Source organism: Leucopleurus acutus, assembly GCF_964270905.1.
Source record: "Leucopleurus acutus genome assembly, chromosome: 2".
NCBI classification, from domain to species: domain Eukaryota; kingdom Metazoa; phylum Chordata; class Mammalia; order Artiodactyla; family Delphinidae; genus Leucopleurus; species Leucopleurus acutus.
Genome location: NC_139143.1, coordinates 97,140,826 through 97,162,047, shown reverse-complemented (window position 1 = coordinate 97,162,047; position 21,222 = coordinate 97,140,826). Strand labels below are relative to the sequence as shown.

The window sequence follows — 21,222 nt, the reverse complement described above, 5'->3', positions numbered from 1 at the left end:
GCACCTGTGCTCATCCCTCGGTGCAGCTGTGGATTCCTATGTTCTGGTGAGTGGGCTGAGTGTTTGCATATTTCTCCTTTGTTTATAGACACTTAGTGATGTGGGTCCCTCTTTTTGTCAGCAGAAAGTCCCTGAGGCAGGACTGAGCCTGCCCCCAGGCCAGGCCCAGTGGGACTTTACTGGTGTTGAGTCCTGGGGATGGAGGAGGGGATGGAGGAGGGCAGGAGGGGTGGCAGGAAGAGGCTCCCAGATGGCCCCAACCCCTCTGGCCTCTCCACTTCCTCGGGGGAATCTCCTCAGAACCACATCCCATTCCCTTAAGGTGGGGTGTGTAGAGCCCCGGGCAGGATGAGAGCTGGTTTGCAGAGCCTGCAATTGGGGAGTGGGGTGCTAGACACCAAATATGGAGGAGTGGGGGGGGCACAGATTTGGGGGGTTGGGGGCAGGGGGAGGTGGTTTCCAGTCTTCTGGGCACCCCCCCAATCTAAAGGTGGTTCCACTGGGGGAGGCACTGCTGCCTCCTAGTCCTGGGGGGAAGGGTGGGAGGGTGGATCTGAGATCCCAGTGGGAGCAGGGACTGGGGGTGGGCAGGGGTGGTGGGAGAAGGAGAACCCTGGTGGAGCCTTGCAACGGACTTAGAAGCCTCCAGTTTGGTTTGTTCGTTTAACCCAGGGCTGACTTTTATGAGACCGCCACATTCCTGGGGATTGGCAAGTGAAAGTGATTAATGGGGCTGGCTATGGTAGCGGGAGCAGCAGGAAGCAGAGGCAGAGGAAGCCCAGAAGAACCTGAGTTGACACCCCGAAGCCCCAGGTTCCCAGAGCTGTGGCGGGTGCTGGGGTGGAAGGGACTTGTGGTCCTGCTGAACCCCGCATCGCCCCCCCCCCCGCCCCAGGGCTGGAGAAGGAGAGGTTCTCCTGCCTCTTCCAGGGTGAGAGCGCTTCTCTGCCTGGTGAGCAGACCCGAGGCTGGGCGGGGGCAGAGCCAGGGCAGGGTCAGAGGCAAGTCCACCCGGGTTCTGTCCTGGAACCGCGCCTGAGGCATGTGACTCATCCCCGGAGCCTGCGCTTCCTCTGGAAAACAGGACCAGGAGGTAGCTTATAGATAGCGCCTGGCTCCACTCTCCTGATACCTCCTTATCTCGTGGGCTCCCTCAGCCGATGAGGCCTGGGCCCACACGGAGTCTCTGAGGAGGCAGTGAGGAAGCACCAGCCCGTCTTCCACACGGTTTACTTTGGTTCTGCAGAAGTTTACCTCACTGAGTAAATACACAAATCTACCACGACGACGAATTTGAATGCTGCTCCCGTGTACAGTGCGACTCGGTAGGTGTATTATCTTCTGTTTCCCTTTCATGCCTGTCAGAGCCAGTGATGATGTAAGCAGGTAGGGTAGGGGGTCCTGGAGAAAGAGAACCAGGCATGGCTTTCTTGACATAAGAGAAGCCATTTTTGGCCTAAGGCATTTTGGGATCTAAGTCTGGCCACGATGCTTGCTCTTGAACAGTTCTCAGTAACTAATGATCTTAAGGGAAGTGAGGGAATGCAGGAACAAAAGGAAAGCAGTCAAGAAATAATAGTTCAGGAATACAATAAAGTCCGAGTTCCTCCTCGAGGATATACATTACAATCTGATACCTGTCTTTAATGCTGCAGGAACTAAGGCCCCCACCCAGGTGGAGGACGGAATGACGTTGACCCTCCTGACTTCAGTCAACTAAAGCCTGGACTCTGTTGACCATTGCCCCAATTCTATGCTGAATTCTCCTCTGCTCAAGCCCCTTCATGAATATGCATGCACCCCTAGCTTAAAACTTCCCTAATTTGCTGTTTGGGGGGACACGGCTTTGGGAAAGGTCCCCGGTGTTCTCCTTAGTTGCGGCAAGTAACAATAAATCCTTCCTTCTCCAGTCCTTTGGCTTGGTTGTGTCTTTTGGTTCAACACCCATCGAGAGGTGAACCCAGTTTTCGGATAACAATGACACTCAGAACATGGTGGTGAAGAACGCAGCTTCAGAGTCAGAGCCGGAACCAGACAGATGAGGAGAGGGCCTGCCTCACCGGAGCAGGCTCTGTGGGCTGGTTCCACATCTACACATGGGGCCTGGCAGGATCCACTGCTCCTGTGAGGGTCAGGTCACCCTGGTGTGCAGTGCTCAGCGGAGGGCTGAGGGGCCCTTCTCCTTGTCCCAGCCAGGCCCTGCCTGCCTAAGCTGGCTGGGAGAAGGAGTCTGACTCTAGGCTGGTTGGTCTCATCCAGAACATGCATGGGTCTTGAAATCCCTTTCAGCTCTTAAGTCTGATACCCGAAACTACCACTAGCCCCAGGTCTGGGCTGTCCAACTCCACCACTAGCCCCAGGTCTGGGCTGTCCAACTCCACGATCAGTTTAGTGGACCAGTTCAAAGAGTAGGCCTAGGCTGAGAACTCAGGACACAGCTGTTTGCGGGGAAGAAAGGTGGATCCTCTGGGGTGTCAGAAAAGGCCTAGAACGTGAAGGAGACATGGGGCCCCCAGCTGGAGGTGAGAGAGGCGGTGCTTGAGGGTAGCTGACATGGGACATGTGTGTGCATGGGTGTAGTGGTGTGCGTGCATGTGTACATGTATGTGTGTGTGTGGTTTTGTGTGTGTGTATCTTTAAAAACATTTGTTGCATTTTCCTGTTTTTCTAGAGCAGGCCTGGTTGGGGCAGGGTCTGTCCTGGAACTGCCAGGGCAGTATGTGTGTGTATTGGGCTGGATGTGATAAAATGCGGCTCTCGATAAAGCCACAACAAAGGCCTCTCGATTTCTCTGGTGTTGTTTTGGGGATTTTTTTATGCCTCTGCCGCCCATGAAATCAAGAGCTTCTATTTCATTCATTTCCTCAAGGAATGTATTGAGCGAGGCCCAGGAGACTGTACTCTAGGTCAGAGACTGGGCCTGAGGGTCCCAGAGGTAGAGGGATAAGACGTGGCTCCTGTGACCCCTAAGCCCACAGCCAGCGGTGCCCTGCAGAGAGCAGGGAGGCTCGCTGGGATAGCTTGGGCCGCGGGCTGCAGGGGCACAGCGGGCTGCTCGTTCTGCCTGGGATGGGCAGCAGGAGGCGCCACCTCCACGGTGGCCTTGAGCCTACAGTGAAGAGTGGATGAGCATCAGCGAGGTCCCCACGGTGCAGACAGGCTCCTTGTCCTGAGGTCCCACTTGTGCCAGAGGTGTGAAAGAGCCCGGGCTGTCAGAGAACTAGAAGTAGTGCGGTGTGGCCAGACCTTGGGGACAGAGAGCGTGGAGACTGACAGATGAAGATGTTCATCTTGAGGGTTACTTCTCTGAGTTTTCTGGGGCCTGGCGGAGGAGTCTGGACTTTAGTCCACGTCAGGGGTCACCTGCTCAGCGGCCTGCAGGGCGGGGATTGGGGGCGGGTGTGTGTGTGTGTGTGAAGATGCCCGTGCAGGAGGCTGCTCTGCGGAGGGCAGGTCTTCTCCCCAAGGTGGGCCGGCACACCCAGTCGATGTGTGGCCCAACTCAGTCTTCAGAGAAGCTGGAAACCCATATTTTTATGGGGCACTTTTATTTTTAGATGTTAGTAATTAATTCAGATTTAACACATAACAAAACAAAAACACACAGGCAGGTCAAACAGGAAAGGTCTGCGATCCAGATGTGGCTCAGAGGCCGCTAGTGTGACCCCAGCTTGCGGTGGGAGGGGAAGCACCCGAGGTTCTGAGTGGGAGCGAGGGGATCAGAGCCTGCTGGCTGTGGAGGCATCTTGGAGGCGGCTGTAAGGAGGGCAGGGTGCAGGTAAGCCGAGAGACCAGCTGAGAAGCGGAGAGAAAAATCTCCTTCCTCTCTATTCATACATTTCCCGAACGCTGATTGGGCACGTGTTCCGGGCAGGCACCGGTCTGGGCCGTGCTGCTAAGGGGACGCCCAGAGGTGGAGCTCCGTCCTAGTTAAGAGTACTACAGGCACCCAGAGGGCTCCAGCATTCAAGGTTGCACGCTAGTGTCTTTGTTTTCTGGATTCTTATGCCTCCTTCAGCCTCATTTCCCCACCTGCTGGCTGAGGTCCAGGCTAACTCTCCTGTTCCCTCCCAGGCATCCTTTCCTGTCTCTGTGGGCCCTGGGGCTACACTTTGGGTCCCTCGGCAGAGGTTCCATCACAGCCTATTTTCTGCATTGGGCCTCCACTCCGGTTGTGCCCCCCTTCCCTTCTGGAGTTTATCGCTGCCTCTTTTGGAACTCACAGTTTCTCTGAAAGCTCGCCTTTGCACTATAGCTCTGCCCTGCACACTCATCCTCCAGGGACTAGATCCCGGTGGGGGAGGGGCCTCTCTCCCTGTTCCCCAGTCTTCGCATCAGCGGGAAAATAGCAGAGCTTTTGCTCTGGACCCGAGCAGACAATGCCTGTATTCATGCATCTAGCTGAGCAACCAGTCTGGGCCTGCGCTAGTCTAGGAGTGCCCACATGAGACCTGGTCCCTGTCCTCAAGGCAGTCCCAGGAGAGGAGAGCAAGGCCTGTCCACCACCAACAGAAAAACCACTTAATGCCTGAGGGATGGTCCCCATGAGCCAATGAGGGCTGTGGGAGAGCAGAGACCCAATTCTTAGTGCTAGGCGTTTGACCTGCATGGACTCATGGAATCTCACCACAACCCATTAAGGTCAGCCCTATTATTGTACCATTTTACAGGTGAGGAGACTGAGGCTCAGAGAAGTGAGTAACCAGCCTGAGATGGCATAGCTGTGAGTTGCAGCAGCACTTTGTTTTGACCCCAGGGTGGTTGACTGCCAAGCCCACTTCCTTCATGGGGTTGAGGCTTGGGGCGTCAGCTGACAGCCAGCCTGAGGTGGTGGCGGAGGCTATTTCAGGGGTGGGGTGGGAGAGCTGGGGAGCTGCTGAGGCACAGCCCCAGTGGCATCTGCTGGACTTCTCTGGAAATGAGGAGTGCTTCAAGCTGACTGATACGTTATTTATGGGAGAGCCTGGCTGCTGGAGGGGTCCAGCAATGCCCCCACCCTCCTCACGCTCTCGCCCAGCCCTCTCTCTCAGGTCTCTGAGTCCACGGCACATGCCTCTCCCTTCTCCTTCCAGACGAAGGATGAGCACTGGATTAGGAGCCAGTGGGTCCTAATCCAGGAACTCACCCATGATCTCGACTCTGGGCCTGTAAAATGGGCATAAGTACTGACTAACCTGCAGGGACTTAGTAGAGATCAAAAACTTGAAGGTTACAGAAGGAAACTGCTAGAAACCTTTTGAGGTGTGATTCACCATGTATTTATTGAGCACGTACTCTGTGCCAGGCCGTGCACTGGATTTTAGGAATACAGTTCCCAGGAAGACAGACAAAGTTCTTACCTGCATGGGGCTTAGAGTCTACAGGGGAGGCGGGCGTGAAGTAGTGGCCCAGATAAATACGTTAAGTACAAAATGAATCGTGCCCTACAAGATGGTTTAACCGGGACCAAACGTGGGGTCAGGGAGGTTTTCCTGAGGAAATGGGATTTAAGCTTAAGCTGAAGAAGGATGGGGGTGGTCAGCCATGTACAGGGCAGGGCAGGGCCCTCAGGTACAGGGCGTGAATGCAAAGCCCTGGAATGGGGAGCGAGCCAGAGGCTTGTGACAGGACATGAGGGGGAGGGAGGACCGACAGCTGGGTTAGGCACGGCCTTGCAAAAGGGAGCTAGCGAAGGAGTTTAAGTGACCTAACAACGATAAACCTGATCTCCAACCCTCGTCTCCTTGTCCTGGGCCCCTGGAGCTGCTCTCTCCCTTCTTTGCCCTTGGTGTCCACTCTGTGTGATGAGAAACTGGGCTTGGGGAGGAGGTCTCAGCCCCCGCCCCCTCCCTGAACCAAGGGGCGGCTGATTGAAAGCAGATGCCTTGCCCTGGTGCGGCCCTGGTGGGAGCGGTGAGGCTGGCTCCCCACTGCTGACCTCAGACCTGCACCGCTGGCATGTCCAGGCCGCAGACTCTCTGTCAGCAAAGCCGCATCCGTCCTGCACAGAGACGGTCACTGTGGCTGCCCACACCCTCAACCCAGCAATTTCCCTGCCACGGTGAGAAACCTCCTGTGCTCCTGGGCCAGGGCCCAGCCTCCTCTAATTGGGCCTGGAGCCCTGGCTGGAGGAGGGAGAGATGCCAAGAAGGTTCTTAGAAAGGCACGAGCCTGGGAGAGGTCCCTGTCACCCTTACCTGGTTCCTCAGCACACCTGTACCAGTATCATGCCAACTGGGGCGCCATTTTCCTATGTGCCTCAGGCTAGGCTCTGGGCTAAATGCTTTAAGTCCTCCTACTAAATCCTCACAAACAGCTCCATGAGGTCCCTACTGTTGGCAAGGTGCATGACTGAGGCTCAGAGAGGGTGCGTGTCACATAGCTGGCAGATGGCAGAGCTGGGGTTTGAACCCAGGTATTAGGTTCTAAAGGCTGGGATTCCAGTGGTCCAGTGGTCTCTGGCTGTTCCTGTACCCTCAGACACTCCCCGTGTCTGGTGCTCCTGAGGGAGCCCAGCTCAGCTCCAGGCTGCTCAAGGCCCACAGGCTCCTGGAGGTCTTAGCACAGGGCACTGAGGTAGACCCAGAGAATGCTGCAGCAGCCTCTGCGCGGTGGGAGCCCCTCTCTCGAGCAGCCTGAGCTCTGGGCTCTGTCAAGGGCAGTGTGCTTGCTGTTGATTCAGTTTGAACCATGCCCAGTGGTCCCTTCAGAGAGGGGAGTTACAATTTTGACGGTTGCTTCTGAATCCCCCTGGGAGCACCTCTGGCACACCTCCCCTTCACTAGGTCCTGCCATCACACTCCCCAGTCTCCACGGTGCACCTGGAGGAATTCAGGGATCTCCCAGAGATGCCTCCTGGGTCTTTCAGGAAACCTAGTGCCACCCTGACTGCCCCTCGCTCTTAGGCCACCCTAGAAATGTGTCCTCTTTCCTCTGCTCCCACAAGGCTGCCCACCCCTCCCGCAGACCCATCTGTTCCCCCATTACCCTGGTTTCCTTGGTCCATTTCCCCCTCTTTTGTCCAACCCAGCATCTTTGCTGGATCCACTCCTTCAGATAGGTCTTTTTGCTCTCAGTCAGTCGGTCAGTCAGTCAACAAGCATTCATTGAGCCATAGGGACAAACTGACAAGAGCTCAGGTGCTAGGGCCAGCCATCAGGGATACCAGAACGCAGCCCTCTCCCGCCCTGTTCCAGGAGCTCACATCTGGTGCTCCTGGAGCATGAAGAAAAGGCTCCCCTGCTTCCCTGGCCTCAGCTTTGGCTTCTCCCTGCTGTCTAGTTACTGAGAAGAAAAATGATGCCCCGTGGAGACCACTTTTTTCTTTGTTCTGTGTGCGAGTTACCTTGGTGGTCTTTGGGCAGGTGAATCAGCATTGAGGCTAACCATGGAGGGTGGCCAAGGTGTGGTGCTTTCTGGGGACTTTCAGACACAGAGGAGTAGCGAGATCGTTTGTGCTTTAGGGTCTGGAAATGAGAAGTAGCCCCAGCCCCAGCACGGATCCTGGGGAAGGAAAAGGGACTAAACTCTAATCTGTGGAGAGTGGACCCAGGAGCCCTGCAGACTCAGCATGGGAATGGCAGTGTATGGTCATGAACAGCATGAGAGTGGGTAGTAACTCCGGGAGCAGGACTGGGGGCGCTTTGGGCTGTACCTGGAGTTATCCTCCTGGAAGATCCATGTGGCCTGTGGAGCTCTGGGTGGCACAGGACCAGCTTCTCCTTCTGACCATGTGGGAATAGTGTCAACAGGCAGCGGGACTGGTCAGAGTTCCAGGGCTCCTGGCCCCCTTTGGGAAGTTGACCACCCACTTCGGAGCACATAAGACTTGGGGTTCTTGGACAATTCAAAGGGAGAGGAAGCTTCAGGAGGAAGGTATAGATTTCCTTCAAGTATAGTAGACTGGGTCTGGATGGTTTTAATTAAAATTCCAAAATCAAAGAAATGTAATAGTATTTGTACCCCAGTTTTCTGTTGCCACTCATCAAGGTTACTAAATATAACAGCAGCTTCTATATTCCAAGAACTTACTGTGTGCCACATATGCGCCAGACCTTCCGTATACATTATTCTATTTGATCCTCAAAACAAGAGACGTGCTTTGTATCATCATTTTACACATGAGGAGACTGAGGCACAGAGAGGTTAATCAACTTGCCCAAAGTCACACAGCTAGCAGAGCTATGAACTGGGCTTATAATCCACATTATCTCTCACTCCAGAGTCCTTCAACCACAGATCCCACCCTACATCTGCATCTAGGGGTTCCCATCTGTGGGGGTCCCAGGAGATCTGGGCCTGCAGGCAGGAGTCCTGGGGTCTGGAGGCCCCGGGGTCTGACATGGTGGGGCCACTGTCAGGTGCCTGTCTCCCACAGCTGGATTCCATTACAGTGTGGATGGCCGCCTTTAGAAAGCAACCTTCTCCTGGGCTGCGAAGGAACAGGGTGACCACAGCCAGTGAACACTGGGGCCCCTTGAGTTTCCATTGCCCGCCCGGCAGGGTTTCACAAACCCGTTGACGTTGACAGGGCAGCCTGTGTGGAGAGAGCAGGAAGCCTGGGGGCCCTGTGGTCTGCTGGCATTGCTCAGAGTTTCCTTAGCTGAGCTCTTCCTGCAGGGCCCTCTTCAGGGCTCTGCCAGGCCAGCACCCTCTGTCCTGAGGGCTGCTTTGGCCTTGTCTGGCCCTGAGAGACAAAGCCTACTGACCCCAGGGTCTCTGAAGGGCCAGGAAGGCCCTGTCCTCTGGGCGCTGAGCCTTGGGGGAGCTTTGAGATTCTGGCGATGGCCTCAGGGTGTCTGAAGGCTCCTGGGGACCAGCACTGTGAAGTGGGGCAGGGACAGTGCTACCTGCAGTCAGAATTCCCAGCCTCCACGCTCAGCTCCAATGTAGACTGGGGCTGTGACCTCTGGCAGGTGTCTTACCTCCCCGAGCCCCCCTCCCTCATCTGCCTTACAGGGGTGTAAAACCCTTGTCAAACAGGAAAATGCTCTGCAAGTATTAGTGGCCCTCACCTGGCCGTGGCCTGACCTTAGGACCCATTGGTCCTCCCTTGTGGAAACTGCCAAGTCTGAACTTACAGGTTCCCACAGAAAAGGGGAAAAGCATTCTAGGTAGAGGACAGCCTGAACAAACGCTCAGAGTCAGGAACACACACACACACACACACGTGTTGAGCTCTTTGTGCCAGGCACTGTCTTAAAACTGTCTTAAATATTTTACATACGTGAACTCATTTTTCTCTCTTAATATCCCTATAAAGTAGATACTAGCTTGCCCCATTTTATAGCTGAGACAATGGAGGCCCAGAGAGGTAAAGTAACTTGCTCAATATCACACAGCTGGAAGTGGGGAACCAAGATTGTAACCCAAGCAGTCTGCGATGAGAACATGAGTGGAGGCAAGGGCAGTGGGCCTGGAAAAGACCTCAGGGATTTGGGCACATCTACCTTGTCCTCTGTGGTAGGGCCAGTGTCTATTACGGTGCCTGGCACACTGTGGGTACTCAAAGGTGTTCCTGAAACCTAGGCTCTGCAGAAGGTGTGGTCGGCTTATTTATCTGGGGACACTGAAGTTTTGCACGATCGGGGAAGCTGGACTTACTGGGTTGGGGGAAGTATGGGCCCAGGGCTGAAGCCTAGACTGTCTCATTGCCTCTTTGGCTTGAGATTTGGTCCCTGCCCAAGCCAGTCCTGGGACAGTAGTCTCCTTCTCAGTGGGGCTGCTGGACCCCCACTGGCAGGAGGGCCCACCAGGTGGACAGGCAGGAATTTTAAATAGTTCCTCAGTCCCCCTCTGGACCCCTCCCCTTAGGCCCTGCCTCTCCCCCCTTCCCTCAGGTACTGGCACACTACCTGCTTCCCTCCCTGTGGGATGTTCTTTGCTCCCGGAGCTCAGGGTCTGGGGTGGGCTGGACTTCTGGGGGGACACACACAGACTTGGAGGAGCGTGTTTGCTGCCGGCAGAGGCTGCTGAGAGACCGGCCTGTGTGCCGGGCTGGAGAGCTGGTAGCCTGGTGAGAAAGGACGTTTCCGTGCTCTGTGGCACTCAGACCCCACCAGGAATGTGGCTTTGGGCCAGGATCTCTCTGGGCAAGAAAGGATGACTCGGCAGAAACAGCATCCTGACCCCACAGGATAACTGGAGCCGTTGCATTGGGGGTGGATGCCAGGCGGCAGGGCTGGTGAATTTATGACCCCTCCACCTCAGCCTTCATTTCCACCCTCCCCCCAGCCCGCCTTTAGATGCCCTTCTCTGCGCTGCGGTTTTCAGACTCTCAGAGTAACAACTTTCAGACAGACTGGACGGGGGGGCCCCCCAGCTCTTCCCACTCCAAGGGATGGAATTAAGAAATGGTGGGGAGGAAGCAATCTGCCATTGAGGCCCCCAGGTCTGGCCAAGGGCAGGCACCCAGCATGACTCAAGGTGGGGGGCACTGGGCAGTGGAGGGAGCTGGCCTGGGCCGGGCACCGGGGAATTCCAGCTCAGCAGAGCCAATTGGAAGCACATGTGTTTAGACAGGCATGGAAACCCACAAAGCTGCTTTTCCGTTCCTTGAGTCCAGCTTCTGAAAAATGAAGCATCTATCACCAGGAACCCTGGGAAATGTGTCCCTTTGTCACCAAAAGCTTTCATGGAACAGGCCAGTCGCTACTGGGGACTATAATGGCACTCTAATTGGTGCTAGCCTTCTGCCCACTTGCACCCCAGGTCCTGAGCAGAAACGGATGATGGTGGTGGTGAAAATGAGGATATTGTTATAGCCCCAGCCGCTGCTGCTGTTAGAATTCATTAAGTGTTCTGCACATACACTGCTAACCTATTTAATCTCACGCGTTCCTCATAAATACCCTATAAAGTACGTATGTACTGATCTCCTAATTTTAAGAAAGGAAACAGCTTTGCAGAAGATTAACTTGCCTGAGGTCGCCCAGGTACTCAGTGGCAGAATAAGCTTCCAAGTCTGGGATCTTAGTGACTGGCTTGATTCATGACCCCCTTCTTCTGCCCCCTGGGGGAAAGAGGAAGGCAGAGCGCTCATGGCTCTGCCCCCTTCCCTGGGTGCCACACAGTGACAGAGGCTCACCAGGGTTGGCCCATGGAAACACTGACCCCTTTCTGGGAGCCGTTGCAACACTTGGCGGTTTCCCGTGCAAAGCATCTTGGGCTCTTGGGGTCTGGGACTTGGGGCTAGACGACACGAGTCTGCCCTTGACTTACTAGCTGTGCGGCTTTGACACTTTACTCTGTCCCTCTGACCTTGGCTCCCTCACCTGTAAAATGAGAAGGAAGAACACCACGACTTGCCCTCCGTTACCTGCCCAGCGAGATAAAACGTAGACCTTAAGGCCACTGCAGCCAGCGAAGCCAGCCAGACAGCAAGCAGAGGGCCTGACGGGGCCGTCCAGAGGGGAAGAGGTAGGCGGGGCTGGCATCACACGGCTTGGCTCCCTGGTCAGGAAAAAGGCGGGCAGAGATCAGGAGTTCCTTTCTTAACAGATGACAGCTGCTTTGCATTAATTCATCTGTCTCATAGAGATCACCTGGAGGTGAGGACCCGCAGCAGGATGGCTGCATCTTCCCAGGAAAATCCCACGGGCAGAACTGGTCTAGGCACCAGATGACAGTCAGTTCCTCGCAAGGCCCTGTTTTCTGACTTCCCTGTTGATGGAATCTCTTGTCCTGCTCTAACATGGGCTTCTGTTAGTTGACTGGTTCCTGTTGCCCCAGCAACAGAGCAATAGTGGAGGAGGTGGCTGCAAACGGCTGTTAAGTCACTTAATCAACTGTGACACACAGGCACCCTGCCAAACAGGGGTGGTTACAGCTATGGCAGACTTCGTCACTGCCTGCAACTTAATGTGGCTAAGATGGTCATAAACATGCCCGGAACAGGCACATAGGCCCCCAACAAATACATCTTGGTTGATGGATTTCAGAATCATGAAGACATTATATTATGTCGCTTACAGTTTTATCCCTGAGTTTATTTTGTTATATTCAAGACCTTGGCGAACCAGTAATTTCCATAGAAGGTGTATGGCCAGGCTATCCCCCCAGTCACCCCATTCCTGGGCTCTTCATAAGGATTTATCAATAACAACATATCCGTTCTGTTTGGGCTGTTATTATGGTTCTATTCTGAAACATCCTGTAGTGGTTATTTTTTGGAAACATCATTTGGCTCATAATTTCTTAGCAACAGAATTGAGGGCTAACAGCCGATGTAACTCCAAGCGAGATGCTTGAACCTCGTGCGTGGGCAAACAAACCCACAGCAGCCAAGTCCGAGCACTCTCTGATTATGGGTTTCATTGTTTTAGGTCATCGAACGTCACCAGCACCCACCACGAGTCAAGCTTACTTTGTTATATGCCTGAGAGCATTTGCTGTGGCAGCCACGCACCCAGGGCGCGGGAGAAGTTTCAGTCACCAGGTGCCCTAGGCCGTCGTCACAGCCTCGTCTCCTCCCGGTACAGGTCCCAGACTGTGTGTCTGACTTGGAAGAGGAGGAGGGCGGGGCAGTGGTCCCTCACTCTGTGCGTGCCTGCACATCATGTCTTCACAACCCGCCCTGTGCAGCGGTATCTGGACTGTCCTGCCGTGTGGCAGCCGAGGAAGCGGCAGTTCAAGCAGGTGAAGCCACCAGCCATGGCCACAGTTTGGCAGAGGCAGGATTGGAATCAGGACCTGTCCAAGCCCCCAGCCTCCATCCTTTCTTTGTTTCCTTCCATCCTTCCTTCCTTCATGTCTTCTTTTTCTTTTTTTAATAGTCAGTATTCTTAGTTCAAGGGCTCCTATTGCAAACATAAAACCAAACATGGGCTTTGATTCTGTGAACCTGAATTCACACATCTAGGAAGAGAAAAGCAAACTGTGATCCACGTACGTGGATGAAAACCAAAGGATCATGGCTAATCACATTGGAGTTTTTCTTGTTGTTTGTTTGGTTTTTTGGCCCCTCCGCGCAGCATGCGGGATCTTAGTTCCCCGACTGGGATGGAATCCGTGCCCCCTGCAGTGGGAGTGCAGAGTCCTAACCACTGGACTGCCAGGGAAGTCCCTCACATTGGAGTTGTAAAATTTCTACAGCCTAGAACTCAGAAGCCACAGGTCTTATAGGTCATTCTGGATGTCCCACGGGGTATCTGTACTTTTCTTGAGTTGAGCAAACTTATCAGCCTTCAGCTTCTGGTTGATGACACCGGTTAACCCCCCGAGCATGAAGGATATATGAACAGCTCTGGAAGACTTCGTTCTCAATGCCCTGCATCCCCTTCACCATTGCTGACACTGATTGAATCCTGGATAGATTTTTCACCATGGATTCAATGAGATCAGTCACATTTCATCCAATAAACCAGCTGGTTATCCTTTTAGCTTGGTGATTTCACATGCACTTTCCACCACTGTCTTGCACGCTTCCTTCCAATTTTCATTATTTTTGTTCTTTCCCATTTCTGGACCCAGTTCCCGGAGAGAAATGCTGGCCACATGTACTCCAAACAGCCACACTTGAGTTGCCATGTTCTCTCCAAATCCATCCACGACAGCTGCTGGCATGAATGCCAAGTTTTCAGCCATAAGATAGTGAGACCTAGCAGAATCCACATTTGACACCCACTTTCAATAACGCGGTGCTCAAGTAACCCACTTTCCAGGTAACATATGTGAGAATATCCACTGGGTTGGAAACCACAATTATGATGCAATCAGGACTGTACTTGATGATCTGAGGAACAATGAATTTGAAGACAACATTTCTCTGCACCAGATTAAGATGACTCTCTCCCTCTCACTGGCGCACACTTGCAGCTACCCTCACAATCTCTGAATTGGCAATCACAGAGTAAACCGTATCTGCCACAAATTTAGGTGTCTGAAGAAAGAAGTCCCCATGCTGCAGATGCATCATTTCTACTCTGAGTTCATCTTTTCAAACATCCACAAGGGCAAGTTCATCAGCCAGGGACTTTCCCAGAATGCAGATGTCACATGCCATACCTACATGTCCAATACCCACTACAATGATTTTATTATTTGGGACTGTTGCCTCTTCTGTGACCAGCGCAATCAGTTTTTCCTTAAGAGATGCCATTGTGCACAGGAGAGAGAAGGCTTTGAGGACAGGTGTAATGGTCGTGCAAAGGATACAAGGTCAACCATGTGTCTAGCCTCCTCTCTTTCTGTTCATCCTGTTCACGCATCCAAGTCCATAGGGACAGCTAGGCCTTCGTGAGATCTGTGATCTCCATAAGGCTGTTCCCCAGAGTGTAGCACATGAGGGCCATTGCCACACGCCAGGTCCACAGGGGAGCCACTGACAGGCAGCGTGGGGCCTGCCTGCCACTGGGGCTCGTAATCCCTTTTTTATTTTGGTCCCTCCCCAAGGCTGAGACCATGGTTCTCCATGGTAGGAATGCAAATTAAAGTAATAGCGACCACTTGTTACTATGAGCCAGGAACTTGATTTATATGCCTCTATTCACTCCTTAAAACTTTATAAGGACATTTACAGATCAGGAAGCTGAGGGTCAGAGTAGTTGAATGACTTACCATAAGTGTCATAAAACAGGTTCTTTTGGTGACACCCACAGTCCTCCTCCTCCCCCTCCCACAGCTCTGTTACTCATGAGCGGAGCTGGATTTACTGAGCAACCCTGGATGCTTAAGCTCTGGGTCCCCTGACTCACAGCTGCCCCTTCCAAGCCCTAGAAATCTACTCATATGGCCACATATCTTTGTGAAATTTGAATAAATAAGATGTTTTAATTTTTATCTTCTAGAGGAGAGCCTCCCTCCGGTTCCACAGAACCTGGATCACCTGTTCATGAGTGTACCCCTTAAACATCCTATCTAAAAGTTTGCTTCCTCCTTCTGTCTCCTTTCCCTACATTATTTGCTCTCCTTGGCACTTTCACTAACACACCATGTACTTTATGTATTTATCTTATTGACTGCACATCGTAGGCTCCACTCGCTAAGTGTTTTTGGGTGAATGAGGGCAGTCATTGTCCTTACACATACAGCCATCCTGTGCAGTAGGTTGTTTCCATATTATAGAAGAGATATAAAGATGTGAGAAATGACTTGTTCAAAGGCACCCACCAACAAATCCAGTCCCCGTTCTCCTGCTCTGAGCTACCTTTGGACTTAGCCATGTCTAGATTTCCTCTGGCCATGACATCATAACTCACTCATAGACCAGATATCTCCCTGGTATTTCATCCTTGACTCCTCCCTCTCTCAACAAGCTCCCCCTACCCTCCAAATACTATTGACCACCTCCCAAATATTTCTCAGACCCAATCACTTCTCTCCACGGCCCCCACCACAAACAGGGTCTTCATCAGCTTCCTCCTGGTCTCCCTGCCCCTGGTCTCTTCCCCCTACAGCTTCCAGAGGCTGACCTGATCAAGTCGCTCTCCTGCTGGAGAATTATCCCATGGATTCTTATTTCTTAGAGGTCAGATCTGAAATCCTCAGCCTGACCCACAAGACCCACATTGGCTTTTATTTTTTCCAGTTCCTCAAACTCACCATCTCCTTCCTGACTCAGAGCCTTTGCACATGCTCCACCCACCCTCAGCGGCTGAACATTCTTCCTCTCCTCCCTCCCTATCATCCTACTTAATTTCCACTCACCCTTTTGGTCTCAAAGCAGCATCACTTCCTCAGGGCTACCTTCCATGTCCATTCACACTGAGTGAGAGCCCCTGTGAATTGTTTTTACAGCTCCCTGTATATCTCTGCTAAGAACTGATTACAACTGTCATTAAATAAGCTATTGCAGGGGCTTCCCTGGTGGCGCAGTGGTTGAGAGTCTGCCTGCTGATGCAGGGGACTCGGGTTCGTGCCCCGGTCTGGGAAGATCCCACATGCCACGGAGCGGCTGGGCCCATGAGCCATGGCTGCTGAGCCTGCGCGTCCAGAGCCTGTGCTCCGCAACGGGAGAGGCCACAACAGTGAGAGGCGCGCGTACCGCAAAAAAACAAAAAAACCTATCGCGTTGATTTTTTGGGGGGGTTGATCTGCTGTTGTGACGCCCCCCTCCACCCTCCTCCCCAGACCAGTGTACCTTGCTCACTACTATATCTTTGTATGGTATTGTTCGTTTGTTTGTTTTATATTGGAGTACAGTTGATTAACAATGTTGTGTTAGTTTCAGGTGTACAGTATGTATTGTTTGTTTGGCTTAAGGGATAAAGACATGTATTCCTCTCTCACGTATAACCCTCAAGGTGAGTGTTTCTTATCAGCTAGCGGCAGTGTTCCACGTGGTCCTTTGGGGACCCAAGTTCCTTCCATCCTGTGGCTCTGTCATTCCTAGGAGTCGTCATCTGCATAATTGAGGCTGGGTCATTGCCACATCTGAGTTGGAGTCAGCAGAAAGGGGGAAGAGTTTTCTAGGCTTTGGCTTAGCTCCAATTATCTACTACAGAATAACAAACCACTCCAAAATAGTGCTATAAAATATCAACTCTTCCATTATCCTCATCGGTTCTGTGGGTCTGTGAGGAATGCTGGGGATTTTGGACAGAATTCAGGGAGAATGGCTTGTCTCTCTGCTCTACAACGTCTGGGGCCTCAGCTGGGAAGACTCAGGTGACTGGGGGTGACTCAGATGGTTGGAGGCTGAATTGTCAGGAGACACCTTCACTTGCCTGGTGCTTGGCTAGAAGACTGGGCTCAGCAGGGCTTGTTCCAGGGCACTGACATGGGGCCTCTCTAACTTGGTGGCCTCAGGGGAGTTGGACTTCTTTTATGGAGGCTCAGGGCGCCAAAAGCGAGTGTTCCCACAAGGTAGAAGCTGCCTAGCCTTCTATGCTCTGGCCTCAGAAATCACATTGCTTCCCACTTTCCTCTTGGGTGAAGACTGCCCAGGTTCAAATAGAGGGGTCATAGACACCCACCACTTGGCAGGTACAGAGTCAAAGACTTTGTGTCATGTTTTAAAACCATTATATCTGGAGGGGCTCATGTCAGCTTTACTCACATTCCCCTGGTGAGAATGTAGTCATATGGTCCCTTCTAAATGCACAGGGCTGGGAAACGCTGTCCCTAGTCAGGCAGCCATGTGCCCAGCTTCAAGCCCGTTATAATGGAAAAGAGAAAATGGATTTGGGTGGACTCTTTGCAGTTGGCCGCGGTCTACTCTGGCTACCAAATACGTGTGTACCCCTCTTCCCACATGCAATACACCTCTCCTCAGGAAAAAACCAAAGTTCCAGTGACTGAATCCACCACTGCCTATTTGTTGAACAACGAAGTGATTGAATGTCTACAGAGCCTCTATGTTTACCCATCCACTATGGATGGTCCATTTCTTAACCTAGAGCCTTGATGTCAGCTAGTTCTAAGTGGGGCGGCAAAACCACGTAGCTGTGGCCTGTTCGGAATGAAGAGAAATCTGCTTTTCCTTTCATGTCAGTACTTAATTCAATCTACTTATGGAGCAGGAATCTCAATAAATGTTCATCGAAAAGAGTATCTGTCTCACGCAGCACCTAAAATTAATTCCAGGTGGATCAAAGATTCAACTGTAAAAAGTAAGCCCACAAAATGCCAGGGTTCAAAACGGGTAAGAGCAGACAGCTTACAGGAGAAAATAAACAAAAGGCCAATAGTGGTATGAAAAGTCGTGTTCTCAAGGATGTGGGGAGACAGAAACTCTCACATGTTGTTTGTTGGCGTTTGAGTTGATCATATTTAGACGGAGGGTTGGCAATATCTTTCAAGGTGTCAGATGTTCAGTATTTTTTACCTGGAAACTCCACTTTGAGGTATTTATTCTACAGATATACAGTAGTCCCACAAGTGAGCAAAAGTATATGTCACAAATGTTCAATGTAGGCTTGTTTAGAATAGCTAAGTCTCTGGAAACCACCTAAATACCCATCTATGGGAAACTTATCAAGTAAAGTAGAATCTCATGCAGCTGTTTAAAAGAACACAGTAGATTTATTAGTACTAACAGAAAAGTGTCCAAGGAACAGTGACAGCTGGAAACTAAAGGCATGTTGGAGAACATTATGCATAGTGTAAGCTCACATGTATAAAGAAAGGAAACAAAATAATATATTCATATGTATTAAAAGATACCTGGAAAGATTCATAGAAAGTTTTTTTTTTTTTTTTTGCAGTACGCGGGCCTCTCACTGTTGTGGCCTCTCCCGTTGCTGAGCACAGGCTCCGGACGCGCAGGCCCAGCGGCCATGGCTCACGGGCCCAGCCGCTCCACGGCATGTGGGATCCTCCCAGGCCAGGGCACGAACCCGCGTCCCCTGCATCGGCAGGCGGACTCCCAACCACTGCGCCACCAGGGAAGCCCCATAGAAGGTTTTAACAATAGTTTCTTAAGGGGGGAGTGACTTTAAGGCTGGCGGTAGCAGGAAGATTTTTACTTTTTGCTTTATACCCTTTTCCACTATACGGATTGTTTTACAATACCCATGTATCACTTTTATAGGGGAATCAAATTCAGAATAGTGGGTACCTCTAGGGAAGAAGGGAAGGGCGTGGGAGAGAGGTCATAGGGCCCTTTAACTGTATGTATAACGTTATGTTTCTAAAAGAAATTGAAATGGTCAAAACGGTAAATTTTGTGTCAGTGTATCTAACCACAACAAAATGAGGAAAAACTGTGGCAATCTGTTAAGAATTGATAAAGCTGGTAGGTGGGTACTAGGGGGTTCATTTTGTAATTCCCTCTGCTTTTCTATATTTTAAAAACATTTCACAACTTTAAAAAAGTTTTTTTTCTAAAAAGGATTCATTCAATACACAAGATAAAGTCAATGAAAAAGAAACCAGAAAAATGAAGCAAAAGGAAAACACAGGCAGTAAAACAAACGACTTCATGGCCCACACTTTTTATGAGCAACGTGGTAGATTCAATCACAGCCTCATCGGAGATGTGGACACAACGATTCCCACGCTGAGCTCAGGATGCATCTGAGCCTCCAGGAGCACAAGAGATGGCGTCGCTCAGCAAAAGGAAACGTGCCACCGTGGCGCGAGGCTGGAGCGGGGCGAACGTTAGGGGCTGTCGCAGTGGAGGCAAGAGCTGGCCAGTGCCCTGGCCACGTGAGCTGCCCCCCTCAACCTAAAAAGCAGTGGGGCAGCCCTGCTCTCCTTTCCCTCAGCGGCCTCCCTCTCTGCCCCTTCTCCCTCTCCTGCCCTGGAGAGCTGGGAAAGCAGTGGGCTCCCCGCGCACGCATGCACACCCTTCCCTGCCCCCTGGCCCCTTCCCAGGGCCTTAATCTGCTATACCTGCAGTTCTGTGATCCTTTTTGGTTTCCTTTCTTTTGAAAATACTGACCGCAGTGCCATCCTGACTCTGAGGCTTTGAAACCCTCTTCCTGTGAACTTGAAATGCAGGTGATAAAGAAATAAAGGACAGAGGGCTGTGGGTTTCATCCGCTGCCTTTGTTCTGGGCACGGAAGCAATGTCACAGGCAGACAGAGGTGGGGTGGGGGCCTGGAGTCTGTCCTTGAGGCTCCGAAGACTGTCCTGGCGGGGCCTATATATCCAGGGGCAGGTGGCTGCCCGGGGTGCCCTGTGAGGTGGTGAGCTCCCTCCCTGTTGCAGCTGGGGTCCCACCTAAACGACTCGTGTCTAGGGTGCCTGGAAGGATTTCCACACAGGGAGGGGCACTTGTTCTGCCAAGTTCCCTTCTAGCTGGGCTCCATGGGCAGTTCTTTGGGGCCCGGTCCTGCTGTCTGTCCTTCCACCAACCTCAGCCATACCGAGGGCAGATCCTGGGCTGCGACAGGCCTACTGCTGCTTCTCTCCAGAGGGGCCAGGAGGCGAGGCACTGCCCTTCCTGCAGCTGCTCTGTGTGTGTGTGTGTGTGTGTGTGTGTGTGTGTGTGTGTGTGTGTGGGCATGTGTGCCACTCAGGCCTCTGCAGAGAGAGAGAGTTTCTGGGTTCCAGTCCTGGCAGGGCCTCCAAGACCTGCTGATCAAGGCTCTCATAGCGCAGTGTTTGGATGCCCAGGCTTTCTGGGATGGATGTGCAGGGTGCCTGGCTCCTCAGTGGCCTCGATTTTGTGTTCTCTTTGCTGCCTCTTAGAAACCAAGTGCTGGCAGCCAGCCAATGCATGCGGGGCTCCAAGCTGGAATTCTTAAATCCATCACTGAATTTCAAATTCGGGACACACTCACTGTCCTTTTTACAGAGAAGGAAACTGAGGCCCAGGAAAGTTGAGTGGCTTGTCCAGACTCCCCCACTGGGAAGGAGTGGAGTTGGGACTGGGCCTCTCCTCACTTCCGGGTCTGCTCCCCAGCTTTTCCACGCTGTTCTGCAGCGCCCTGGGAGGCTGACCGGTGGGACTGCTTCAATGGTACACTTAGCTCTCTGCCTTGACCAGTGGGGAGCACCGCCAGCTTATGGGAGGCAGAGAGGGGAGAGAACAAGGGCACTTATTCCCCCTAATGCCCCCTGTGGGGTTGCCACTGTCTGGCCGCATCCCTCAACTGAGGCCTTAGATACTCTCAGGCAGCCTCTCCTCTCAGGCCCTTTCTGGTCACCTCCCCGGCCCCGTCAGGCTTAGCAGTGGAACAGACGGTTGCTGTTGGTCCAGGTTCCTGCAGTCCTTTCCTACAGCTTGCCCTTAACTTTGAAAAGAATCTCTTTATTGAATGCTCCTCAAATGGTCCAGTTTGAGTATGTGGTCTGCTTCCTGCCGGGACGCTGATTGAACCATACCATCCTGCAAGCTCATTGGCAAGGACTCCTGGCTCTGCTGAGTCATCACAGATTGCAGCTGGGCCCGTGGTGGGGGCGGGGGGGGCTTTCTAATTCCTTCTCTCTGCCTCTGCTCATACCCTCCCCCCTCCCCTATCTGCTTGCTTTACCTCCAGCCCTCACCTGTCATTCTTCCCCTGCCAGATGTCTGGGGATGTTTAAGGGATGAGAGTGATGGCTAAGCAACTTTCACGCCTACCCTGTCTACCCATGATACATCCAGGAAGTAGCGCTCTGAGGTCTTGGACGTCACAGGCCAGTCAGACAGACCCTGGGTCCTTGGGACAAGGTGTCTTGGAAGCCAGTGCACAGAAACAGGGTGACTTCACATTGCTGGAAGAGGCCTCTTCCCTGGGGACCCTCGATCAGGAAAGCTCGCCCACTCACTCACTCACTTGCAATGCAGAGGCTGACTCCCTACCAAGCCCACCCCCAAGGGACCTGCATGTCACTTCCTCATGGACACTATCCCTGGCCCTTTGCTGAGGCTGGCT

The 21,222-nt window shown here is 52.5% G+C and overlaps 1 pseudogene across 1 annotated transcript; it reads right to left on the bottom strand.

Annotated features, from left to right (window-relative positions):
• Positions 1-13,095: 13,095 nt before the first annotated feature.
• On the bottom strand, positions 13,096-14,077 carry LOC309972543 (L-lactate dehydrogenase B chain-like; annotated as a pseudogene). Its single transcript has one exon. The product of its transcript is annotated as an L-lactate dehydrogenase B chain-like (transcript).
• Positions 14,078-21,222: the final 7,145 nt, after the last annotated feature.